Source organism: Heloderma suspectum, chromosome 7 (assembly GCF_057233095.1).
Source record: "Heloderma suspectum isolate Gila_16-S chromosome 7, 16-S_ref, whole genome shotgun sequence".
NCBI classification, from domain to species: domain Eukaryota; kingdom Metazoa; phylum Chordata; class Lepidosauria; order Squamata; family Helodermatidae; genus Heloderma; species Heloderma suspectum.
In genome coordinates, this window is record NC_139464.1 from 52,638,697 (window position 1) to 52,651,815 (window position 13,119).

Sequence of the window (13,119 nt, forward strand, 5' to 3'; positions counted from 1 at the left end):
TGCATTGCATTAAAAGTATGATATTCTCAAACTCATGAGCTAGGGCTACTGCTAAAGAGCAATGGCTGGCCAACCATTTTTTGGTACATGTGCCACAAAGAGGACGTCCACAGAATGAGACAGTACTGTTCTAATGTGCGCCACAGTACTATACATGCTGCCCCAGGGCTCCTTGATTAAAAGACATACCACAGAAACAACTTTTCAGTTTCTCCCCAGAATTTTACATCTTGATGTATCATAAAAACACTTTCTAAGGAAGAAACTTTAATATATATTTTCAAACATCATCTATGAAATGTAGCACATTTAATTAAAATGTACTACATATATTTAAATTCAGGAGTTAGTTTCAAGTTTTGTCCATCAAAACTTGTGGAATATTTATCATCTGCAGCCTTGTGTCTTCCAGCTCATACACAAACGTTATTTGGTTTTCAGGATCTTTAACCAATATTAAGGCAGATATAGCAGCAGCCAAGACTAATAAAAAAAAAAAAAGTTTTACAGCACAATCCAATGCATATCTACTCATTGAGTTCAATGGGACTTACTCCCAGGCAAGTGGGTATGGGACATGAACGGGAAGAATTCCCCTCACAGAAGGGGTCCACCTATAAAGACAACTCTCCTCTTTCCATTCATAGAGCAAAAACTGAGGTTTCAAGCCAATATATTTCTGGAAGCTGTGTCTGTAGTCTGAATTTAACAAAGACGTCTCTGTTGGTAGTGTTCACATATCCATTATGATGGGTACATGATAAAAGTAATTTGATTAGCATGGGAAGAACCCAGACTAATTTCAAACTGCCCGGATGATCCCACATTACATCCATGGCAAAGTTCAGTTCAGACAGAACATTTGTTTCTGTTCTTCTTCAGATACAATAAAGTGCTCCAGGAATTCTAGTTCAATATGCTGCCTACGACTATTATAAAAGGGGAGACAGAAAGAAGTGTTGTTTGGGTCAGAAAGCAGGTTTAGTAAGAAGACAAGGAAATGCATTTCAAAATTAAAATAAATTGTGATGAGTAACATATTGCGTCTGCTTCTCTGGTGTGGAAAATCCACATCCGTCATAGGCCCAGTTCAGAGGTCTGAATCTGTGTTAATGTTTTTTTCAGTGTAGGATTGGGTAGGGGTGATATTGATCGCTGAAAATGCACATGCCGAGCTCCATGCAAGTGATGGGCTGGATGATGGTAGGCCTGATTTATACAACTGGCATGGCACAGTGGTGTGAATCCCTTGTGGGGTTGGAGAAGGATCGCACAAGTTGTGGAGTTTGCATAAGACAGCAGTACTGCAGTGGAGGCTGGTGGTTCCGATGTCAGCAGGTGGCGGTGAACCCGCTCCCGGTTTCATTCACAACCAGTTAGACCTCTAAAGGAGCTATCCAAGGTGCAGAGAACCAATGACTACCCAGAGCCCTGATGTCCAAATGAGATCTTACAGACTTGGAGAAGGTTCATTTCACTGTGATTTTTCATAAGACTTCATGCTATAATCTGATGTGTTATGAAAAATCTGGAGTAAAGTGTAAACTGGAGTATACAGAGCTTCGACCTCTTGTCCTCCTGACCCACATCTGTGATAGGAATGTGGGAAGAAGCCTTATACTGGGTCAGACCCTCGCTCCATCTAGCCCATTATTGTCAACACTGACTGGCAGCAGCTCTGCAGGGTTTCAGGCACGGTTCTTTCCTAACCCTACCTGGAGATGTTGGGATTGAACCTGGGACCTTCTGCATGCAAAGCAGGTGCTCCCACCACTGTGCTGTGTTCCCTCCCTGTAAATGCATCATGTGGCTTTTCCTCTTTTAGACAAATCTGATCTTAGCATGCTGATCCATGCTTCTGTAACTTCCAGGCTGGGTCACTGTAATGCCCTTGAAGTCAACCTGGAAGCGTCAAGTGCTGCAGAATGTAGCTGCCCATCTCTTGCCGGGTGTCGAGAAGTGCACACGTATTCAACATGTATTGCACCCCTTACACTAATCACCTGTGTGCTTCCATACCCAATTCAAGGTTGTGGTCTTAACCTTTGAAGCTGTTCATGGCTCCGAACTCTCATACCTGAAGGACCTTCTTTCTCTATATGAGCCCCCTTGTCTGTTGACGTCTCGCCAGTTGACCCTGCTGTTTATTCCATCTGCACAACAGATCCAGAAGAGCAGCAGCTGGGGTCAGGCTATTCAGGTAACTCTTCCTGGAAGAGATTAGAAACACTTTCCTCATGCTTGTCATTCCAGAAGGCAGAGTAGGCAGGGTTGGGCACCTGCTAAGCGGCCCATACACCCACTGACATGAGCCCCCTGGCGTTGATCCTCCTCTTCATCATTGTGACCTGCTTGCCCACCTGACTCTCACTCAGGTCCAGGCAATGGTAGTGGTGAGAAGGAGGAGTGGTAGATGCCACGGCCTACTCCCTCCCTGACTCTCTGCCTGCCAACCAAGCAAGTGGTAGCAATGATGAGAAAGAAGATGACGTGCAATGGCAGCTGGAAACAATGGCAGTGAGAAGGTGGACTCACCGAGGGAGGGGGCCCTCTAAGGGTGTCTTGTCCAAGGGCCCTCAAAACCTGGAGCTGGCACTGCCAAAAGTGTCAGAATACTTTGTTGTTTTAGCAGGCCTCTGATGGAAGGTTGACTTGTTTTGGTGGTCTTGTTTTTATTTGTTTTTATCAGGTGGTATTTTTTTTGCTGTGAAATACTTGGAGCTTTTCAGAAAAGTGTCCTAAATTTTAAAAAATAACATAAAATCAAGGTCAGGCCAGGCCAGGCAGAGGCAAAACAGGATCATACAGTCTGGCTTTTTTGTTGCTTCAAACCCAGCTCAAGTACAGGCAGGATTTAGAATGCATGAACATTATTCAGAGAAGGATCATTTACAACCCTGTCTCCCCTGCCCCCCAGCCCAATGTTTAAGCTCTTCTCCTTTTCAATATATACTTTCCAGATAGAACTACATCGACTAGGCTTTTTGCTTCTTCTTCTTTTTGCAAAACAATTTTTTCATCCTCAATATAAAGCCCTGTTTCATTACAGAAGAGAGCTGCAGTGCACAGTGGGGGGGGGGGGCAGTAGGAATCACAGGAACATTGACTGGAATGGTCATAATATTCTTTTTCCACCTTGAAAAAGATATGGAGAAAAGAGTACAAATCGAGAGTACTTTTTCAGAATGGCTATGGTCACCCAAACAAAACAGAAGCAGAAGTACTGCCCAAGGAAATTATAACAGACATTTTTGAATTTCTCACCTTTGCAGTCAGCCCTGTCACAAGGCACAAGCAGCAGTCGCTCAAGAGCATGAAATGTTGGTGGCGAGGGGTGGAGGCCGGTGGCTCTGATTTCAGCAGGGCTGTGAATCCATTCTGGGTTTCAGTCAGAACCAGCCAGAACTCTAAGGGAGCTATCTAAGGTGCTGAGATCTATCCCCAAAATATGTTCAGTGCCTTGGTTGGCTCCTTCAGAGTTCTGGCTGAAACCCGGAATGGATTCATAGAACCACCAAAATCAGAGCCCCCAGCCTCAACTGGTTGGTGGACATTGCTCCGTTTGCCTGTCTGCAGGCCCCTTAAGCGATCTTGCTGCCTCAGGTGTGGTGGAAGATGCTGCCCCATTGTTATTGATGGGGGAGGGGGGGAATCTTGCCCTTCAACTCAGGCTGTAAAATAACTTGGGCCAGCGCTGACAATGCACGCAAGCACAAACTGGAGAAACAATAGTTCCTCCCCCCCTCCAAAACACAGGCAGAAAGGCCTCCTATCAACTGAACAGCAGTAAAGTAGGGAGGTCAGGTCAATGAGCTTAAAGCACAGGCTTGCTCTGCCCTCTGCTGGAAGAATAATATTATGAACAACAAACTCCCACAAAAATAGAAGTGAAGAATTTTGCAAAGAACTGCGCAGCTCTCTACATTTTCTTCAAGTTAGGGCCTTTATAAAAATGGTTCCGTTCGCTCTTCGGAAGTGCATATGGATCAAGTTGTTCAAAACGGTGGAGGCTGGTGGGTCCGATGTCAGTGGGGCAGTGAATCTGCTCTGGGTTTCAGTCTGAACTCTAAAGGAGCTATCCAAGGTGTGGCGCACCTTGGATAGCTCCTTTAGGGTTCTGGTTCTAACTGAAACCCAGAGCAGATTCACCACCCCACTGACATCGAATACTGGTTCTGACTGAAACCCAGAGTGGATTCACCGCCCCACTGACATCGAATACTGGCTCTGACTGAAACCCAGAGTGGATTCACCGCCCCACTGACATCGAATACTGGCTCTGACTGAAACCCAGAGCAGATTCACCGCCCCACTGACATCGAATACTGGTTCTGACTGAAACCCAGAGCGGATTCACCGCCCCACTGACATCGAATACTGGCTCTGACTGAAACCCAGAGTGGATTCACTGCCCCACTGATGTCGGATACTGGTTCTGACTGAAACCCAGAGCGGCTTCACCACCCCACTGACGTCGGATACTGGTTCTGACAGAAACCCAGAGTGGATTCATCGCCCCAGCCTCAACTGGTTCAAAGGTAGGATATGTGGCAAAGCATAAAACATTTCCATTCAGTAAATTAGCGTATATATAGCAGGATGACCTTCCATGGCTAATATTGGAATAACTCATAGTCGCCTGCCCCAACCGGGTTTGCTCCAGATGTTTTGGACTTCAACTGCCATCAGCCCCAGACAGCATAATGGTCAGGAAGTTGTAGCCCAAAATACCTGCAGTGCACCAGATTGGGGAAGGCTGCATTATAGCTCCAAAGTAACGGGTAGTAATACTCTGCAGGCAGCTGCAATCCTATCCACACTTACCTAGGAATAAGATCCGTTGAATACAGTGGGGCTGATTTCTGAGTAAACATATAGAAGAGTGTGCTGTAAAAGTCTAGAAGCCAGTCTGTGTGCTTATGAGCCCAAGGCATCTCAAAGTCATTGTCCCAAATCACATTTTAACCATGGCTAACGCCCAAAGCAATCCTGCACATGTCTACCCATTTACTCACAGGTAAATGGGTATAGCATTGCAGCCTAAGGAACCATGGAAATATTCGGCCAGAAATTACTGCCAGCCCATGCCTTGTATCCTCCTGTGACAGATGTAGTGACAGCAAGATGGTCTTGCTCATTCTTTTCTAATAGCTCCCATAGGTCATGATAGACATCTGTTCAATCTGTTAAAGAAGTCTCAGGTGCAGCACCTTGTCACTTAGTGAAGAATTATCTAAAACGAGGAAGAAATGGATGTGAGCCTTCCCTGTCTCATGCTCAGAGGCCTCTACACCAGGGATCCCCAATGTGGCGCCTGCACAGCTCCCCACTCCCTGCCTCCATTAAAAAAAAAAAATGTTTAAAATATAAAAAGCCTTGAAAAATGTTAGGGAGCCAGGTTCTCCTTCCTGTTCCTGAACCTGCCACTGATCAGCTGATGGTGGGCAGGAACAGAAGGAAAGAGTTGCTTCTGGGCCCTTTTCTGACTACACAGACCTTTCCCCTTGGCACGCTCGCGCTCGCTCTCGCTCTCTCTCTCTCTCTCTCTCCCCTCCCAGCCTCTAGCTTCCCCCAAATCCTTGCTATTTCTCTCCCTTCCTTGTCCCCTAGTCTTCTTCTTTCTCTTCCTTCCTAGCCCTTAGCCTTGCTAGTTCTCTCCCTCTCATCCCTTTATCTATTGCTCTCCCCTCCCAGCCTTTAGCCTTATTACTTCTCTCCCACCACATCTTTACCTTGCTGTTTCTTCCCCCTCCTAGCCTCTAGCCTTGCTCATTCTCTCACCTGTACCCCTTTGCCTTGCTATTTCTCCTTCCCTCCCAGCCTCTAGCCTCACTATTTCTCTCCCTCCTGACCTCGTTACCTCACTGTTTCTCCCTCCTCCTAGCCTCTGACCTACGTAGCTCTTGCTCTCCCTTCTACCCATTTGCCTTGCTATTTCTCCCCCACCATCACTTTACATCACTGTTTCTGCCCCTAGCCTCTAGCCTTGCTCTTTCCCTCACTACTTCCCCTCCCTTCCAGTCCCTAGTCTTGCGCTCGCTCTCTCTCTCTCTCTCTCTCTCTCTCACACACACACACACACACACACACACACCTTTATCTTGCAAGAGTCCAGAAGCAACTCCTTCCAGCCTTGGAGCTCTAAAAGGGGAAACAGAGGGTGGGTGGCTGCTACAGAGAGCCCCACCAGCTGCTCTTTCACTGCAGCAATTGGCATGGCTGGTGGGGCTCTCTAGAGCACCTTCTGGAAGTGGCAGGGTGGTGGCAGGCCCTCCTGGCTGGAGCAGGGTGGCACAATTTGCTGCTCCTCCAGCTGTGTTGCCTGATGCAAGTTCCTCACCCTGCTTCATGGGTGGACCATTCTGTCAGCTGCAGCCAGACATCTCAGCCAAGCCTCAGTTTGGCTTTTGAAATGCTTAAAGAAAGATCTCCTTTCTTGAAACCTGAAGGAACAGCAGCACCTATTATCTGCAACCCCTGAGAAGCCACTGAAGACTTGTTGAGGGCAGGGGGAGCTGGACAAATGACGTTTTTCCATTGCAGAGGTGTTTGATCTGCCTGCCCCTGCTTCAATGTTTGTGTGCTCTGGTGGTCATATTATGATCCTAAGTTGGAGAAGGTACTAGTAATGGGTGATTTGGATGGGAAATTAGTTAGTTCACCTTCTGTGTAATTTAAACTCACGTAATTATTTCTAAATTTGTATCTATACATATAAAGTTGAATATGCACATTCAATGCAAATTTGTGCCTATGGACCTGTGTCCCAGATTAAGTACAGAGCAGCAGTCCTGAGAATGGGACAGAGAAAGGGGTAGCCTTTTTCTTTCCTTTCTCCTGAAACATCCTTTTTACAGTTTATGGGGAGGGGGTTTAGCCTCATGGTACCCACCTCCATGACCCTAAGCCCTTCTTGTACGACACTCACTATAAATTCTCAGGGGCTTAAGCAGGCCTTTCTCCCCTGGCCCTCCATTTTCCTTTTTTTTTTCAACTGACACACAAGTATTCCATGTCTCAGCAGCTCCCAAACATAGGCTTAATTGATAGACTCATACTGTCTGCCTGACTTGGGATTTGATATTTATAAATACTGTAAATTTTGAAATATTGGCAGGGAGACACTTTGAAACTGCCTTCCACGGCAATATTCCAGAATAGGCCAGGCAACATTGGACAGATGTGTGCTGCCTGGAACACATCCAAGGAAAGTTGTTGTCTCAACAACATGCAGAAGCCTTCTGAGGCTTTATGAAGCCTGGCTGATCCACACCTGCCATTAAAGCCACCTCGTTTGAGGAGCTGTATGTCTCTTAAAGGGCCATTGTCTGATTCCATAGCCACCAGCTCCTCTGATGCAGGGGGGTGGTGAGGAATGCATTAGGGAGGTGGCCTCTGAGGCCAAGCAGTCCAGTAAAGTTGTGTCTTCTGGGTGGAAGGTCCTGGAGCAGCAATGGCTCACTAGATGATGCCTCCTCCTCTGAACATGACATAGCTCAGTATTGCCTACTCCAGCATTCCCCAACCACAGTCAATGGCTATGCTGGCGGGGAATGATGGGAAATGAATATGTCAACCCAGTGTGCAGCCGCTGTAAAAAAAAAAGGCAAACTCCATGTTAGGCATAATTAGAAAAGCAGTTGACAGTAAAACTGCCAATATTGTACTGCCCCTATACAAATCTATGGTGTAGTCACACTTGGAGTACTGTGTACAGTTCTGGTCACTACACCTAAAAGAAGATATTGTAGAGCTGGGAAAAGTGTGGGAAAGGACAACTAAAATGATCAAGGGGCTGGAGCATTTCCCCTATGAGAGAAGATTAAAACAGCTGGGATTATTTAGCTTGGAAAAGAGGAGGGTAAGGGGAGACAGGATAGAGGTCTACAAAATCATGCATGCTGTGGAGAATGTGGATAGGGAGACATTTTTCTCCCTCTCTCAAAATACTAGAACCCAAGGTCATCCCACGAAGCTGACTGGTGGGAGATTCAGGACAGATAAAAGGAAGGACTTCTTCACACAGCGCGTAGTTAAACTGTGGAATTCACTACCACAGGGAGTAGTGATGGCCACCAGTTTGGATGGCTTTAAAAAGGGGTTAGACAAATTCCTGGAAGAAAAGGCTATCAATGGCTACTAGTCTTGATGGCTATGTGCTACCTCCAGTACCAGAGGCAATGAGCCCATGTACACCAGTTGCTGGGGTACATGGATGGGAGGGTGCTGTTGCATTTGTGTCCTGCTTGTGGGTTGCCGGTCGACAGCTGGTTGGCCACTATGTGAACAGAATGGTGGACTAGATGGACAGTTGGTCTGATCCAGTATGGCTCTTCTTATGTTCTTATGGAAATGCAGTCCGACACACCTGGACGGCATCAGGTAGGGGAGGGCTGCTTTAGACCTTTTTCCCCCTCTCTTTCTCAATCTCCCTCACTCTCATTTTCTGGGCTCAGCTGACTTCAGCATTTTGTAAGCACAAGGTTCTTGACAAGCAGTGATTGTAGTTTTTCAAAAAAATGTTTTAAGTAGTCCAGAGCACTTTGCAAGCTCCCCAAATATGTAGAAACCACTCCGTTATTTGGGAGTGTGCCCATTTTCACTTCCATGCTGATACAGACTTGACAACCTGAGTTTTCTATTAGCCAGAATGATGTTTACTTCATCCTTGACCTCCTGGAGCCCAAATAGAGTATAATCCAGTTAAAGAATGCCCTTCAGTAAAGCTGATTACTGTTCCTTTAACTGCAGAAGTTCTTAAAGCAGAGTTAAACTGAAATGATCGTGCCCTCCAATGACAGTGAACAGCAATGCACACTCTGAGGCGATTTAACTGGCTGAGTGCTCATTGGAAGGACAGATACTGAAGCTGAAGCTCAAATATTTTGGCCACCTAATGCGAAGGGAAAACTCTCTGGAAAAGACCCTGATTTTGGGAAAGACTGAAGGCAAAAGGAGAAGGGGACGGCAGAGGAGGAGATGGCTAGATAGCATCACTGATGCAATGAATATGGACTTGAGCACGCTCCGGGAGAGAGCGCAGGACAGGAAGGCCTGGCGTGCTATGGTCCATAGGGTCACAAAGAGTCGGACACGACTGAACGACTGAACAACAACAACAAAACATGACCATTTTAATACTAAATATTTGGACTTAGGCTGATATAGGAATAGGAGCCAAATTTTAAAGATGTGCATAGTTAATAAAAGAGTTACCTCCCTCTGCTCTTCTTCTACTACCCCTGGCCTAGCAATCCACAGAAGACTTCCAGCCATCACTATTAGCAGCAAGCACTTTGGTAAATTAAAATCAGCCTACTTTTCTCCAGTTAAGTGTGTTGACTGACATCATCATCTCAGCATAGTACCTTTATTACCCCAACCAAAAATGTACGAGCTTTAAGGTTCTCTAGAATTCTTCATCAGGCAAGATGTTACAAAAAGCAGACGGTGGGGGAGGAGGGGGAAATGTTGACTTAATGTTGGAATCATGGTGCCTGCATGATCAGAGTCCCGAGACGGAATGGGGGAGGAAGGGTCTGCAGACATTCAAACTAGGTTTGAACAGGTCATGGGATGGTTACAGGTTAGACTGAGAGCCCCTAGGACTGCTGGAGGCAAGGAAAGGGAAACGTGTTTGATCCCCCATTTTGGTTATTCAAAAATGTCTTAATTCCAGGTGAGGCACACAGGGCCCATTTAGTAGTGGGACACTAAGCTGTCTTTGATGCTATATCTCCAGCTTTCTTAATATAAATACGCCTGTGAGAAAAGCCCTCCTGGATCAGACCAAAGGCCTATCTTGTGTGATCCTGTTCACACAGTGACCAACCAAATGCCCATGGGAAGCCCACAAGCAGAACATGAGTGGAACCACCACCCTGTCATTCCTGTTCCCAGCAATTGGTATACAGGGGACTATTTCCCAGTGCTGGAGGTATCATGTAGCCATCATGAGTAGTAGCCATTGACAGACTTCTCCTCCATGAGTTTGTCTTATCCCCTTTTAAAGCCATTCCAGTTGATGACCATTACTCCATCTTGTGGTAGCAAATTCCATTGTTTAACCATGTGCTGCATGAAGACATACTTCCTTTTATCTGCCCTGAAGAGAATGACTGGCTGAAATGATACAATTTTACCACTCTTTTTATTTATTATTGTTTTGTTATTATTATTTCAACATGGATTCATGCTTTTTAAATAGATTTGTATTATATTTTGTATGTCACCGAGTGAAAATATATTGTAACTTGAAAGGCAGCTTATCTTTTAAATAAATATTATTAAAACCAAAATACATTTTAGAAAGAGTGCCTTACAGTGCAATCCTATGCAGGTCTGCTCAGAAGTAAGCCCCACCACATTCAATCAAAGGGACTTACTTCCAGGTAAGTGCGTGTGGCATTGGAGCCTGAAATGCAGATGTGTGTTTTCTAAGCTTGTTGCTTTCACAGACAAGTAATCCACTAGAAATAAGTGATCTTCCAGCCATATCCACCCAAGCCATATCCACTGACAGCCATATCCAGCCTGTCAGTTTTGTACAGAATAAAGGTCTTAAGGGGCAACGCAGCAGCGCCGGTCACATCTTTGATGCTCTTGCAACAGCAGATATTATGATCAAATTCCCTTACTTGCCCAGCCTGCGCCTGGCTTTCAAACCATTCTATATTAAGCAACCGCATGCTTCCCTTTCAAAGCAGAGGTTAGCGATATCCCTACCACTTACATCACTGTTTCTATGGCAACTAAACGTGCTTCAGAATGGGAGACTGTTTAGTTTCCGTCCTGTTAAAATAAGCAGAAAGCCCAAAAGGACGGCGCAGAGGCTGGGTAGACTTCACTGCTCGTTCAGGGATGCGCAGGGCTCCACAGCAGCAGAAAGCATCCCAGCACATGCCAAATGCTTCTTTATATTTTATACAGCATCTATCACCATTCCTTGTTTCAGCTGCTTATTTTGTTAATTAAAAAAAAAGAAAAAAGATGGCTTTTTCCTTTCTGAAAGACATGTTACTATGGAAACAATGGATTTACTTGGTGAAGCTATCCCTTGGGTTCCCCCTGTGTAAGAAATGAAGTTGAATAAAATGGCAAGGCTAGCAACAGGGAGTCCAAATACAGATTGGGTGGGCTAGTGGAGAATCCACATGCTTACGGCACTTGAGAGGAGGGTCCGCATCCATGTGGCAGGTGTGCAGGCAGGAGTGGTGTTCTTTCCCGCAGGGGGAAAACAGCCTGTACATAGCACCTCTTCGGCTTATATCTTAATGAACTGTAAAGAGGTCATTGGCCTAGGACTAAAGTGTAGCTTAAGTAGACACAAGCAGATGGGGTGGTAAGCAGTAGAGGCTGGTGGCTCCAATGTCAGTGGGATGGTGAATCCACCCTGAGTTTCAGGCAGAACTCTAAAAGAGCTCCACACCTTGGATAGTTCCTCTAGAGTTCTGACTGGTTCTGACTGAAACCTGGGGCGGATTTGCCACTCCCTGACATGGGAGCCACCAGCCTCCACTGGTAGTAAGGTATGTTCAAAAGCATGTTTACAACTGGTCCCGTAGCCACATGGAAATCCAGCACTTTTATTCCTAATTAAACCCAAGCATAGGGACTGCTACTCACTCCAAAAACAAAAGGAGGCAGTCAAATAAAGGCAGTTGACATGAAGGAAACTAGCCAGTCTCATAGTTTCTTGACAACCATTCAGTCCTTTTATTGGCTTTTACTACAACTTTTAAAGGCCAAAAGTATTACTGTTCATTCTGATATGGTACATTTCATGTAGTGATAACTGGTATCCATGTCATGGAGCCTATTCATTCTCAAACCTGACATGATAAATAGGAGCTGTCATGCCACCCCCTCCAAATATTTACCTTCTGAAATTGACAAGGCAAAAATCTCATTATGGCTTTACCTCATCAAAAAGAAACATGGTATTCCAGACCAACTGTTCTCTAAAAAGGGGACAACTATATGACAACTTTGAGTTGCTATGGCACATCAGAACAATTCCAGCTTGGTGCCAACTGTTATATTTTTACAATATCTTATGCTTATGTATTTTATAATATTATCTGCCCTGAAAATCTGGGTAGAGTAAGTTATAAAATTTGAAAAATATTCCATTTTGGGATGATCATGTGCAGGATAATATGCTCCTATATAAATTGGGAAATTTGTGATATTTGGGAATACAAGGAAAATATTTGAATGAGAAGAATTTGGGGGAGACTGAATTAATTTTCTTGTATTTAATAATTATATTTCATAGTCTATCTTTTGTAAATAAAAAAAGAAAACTGAAAAATAAAGGCCAGGATGTCAACATTTCACTGAATTCCATAGGGCTTATTTCTAGGTAAATGTATAAAGTAGTGCAGCCTCAGTGAATTAAACCCTTACTATGCCTCCATTCTGGCTTCCACTCACATTTTCCCGCAAACGCACAGAAGTTGGCACACCCATCAATAGGTCACAGTTACTATTTTAGAGTAATTGCCATGTTTTTAGATTGAAGCCCTCCTTCTATCTAAAGCCCTGTTAACGCAAGCAAGGCAAGGCAGATGGAACAAGGCAGATGGGCAATTTTGCCTCCTGTTCTTCCAAAAAAAAAGAAGAGCTACATTGGCCTCTGAGCCTGTCCAGCTGATTTACTGGCAATGGCCATGGACAGGGAGACTGTAGGAACCTGCAGATCCATGCCTGTCTTCTCCCACCATCGTGCTCCCTTTTTGCCTTCCCCAAGCTCTTCAGAGGTCCCTGGTGAAACCTCAGAAGAGCAGCTGCCATGTTGCTTTCTGTGGCAGGCCCAAGGGGGTGGGGAAGCGGGAATGGCCCCATTTTGGATTCTCCCTCCCAAGGCAGTAGCAGTATCTATGGCCTTGAGAGTGGGAATATGCCATAGGATTTCTGTGCCCATTTTTAATGCTGACGTTCCTGCAAAGGGATGATGGCACAGATATCTCATGGTTGTGGTTAGCCACTGCAGCTAACATGCTAAAAAAAAAAATCAACTGCTAAGCGTTTTGTTATTTCAAAACTAAACAGCTCCTCAATATAGATCTCATCTAATAACCCTCATTTTTGATACCTTTTGGTACTTTTTGTACCAAA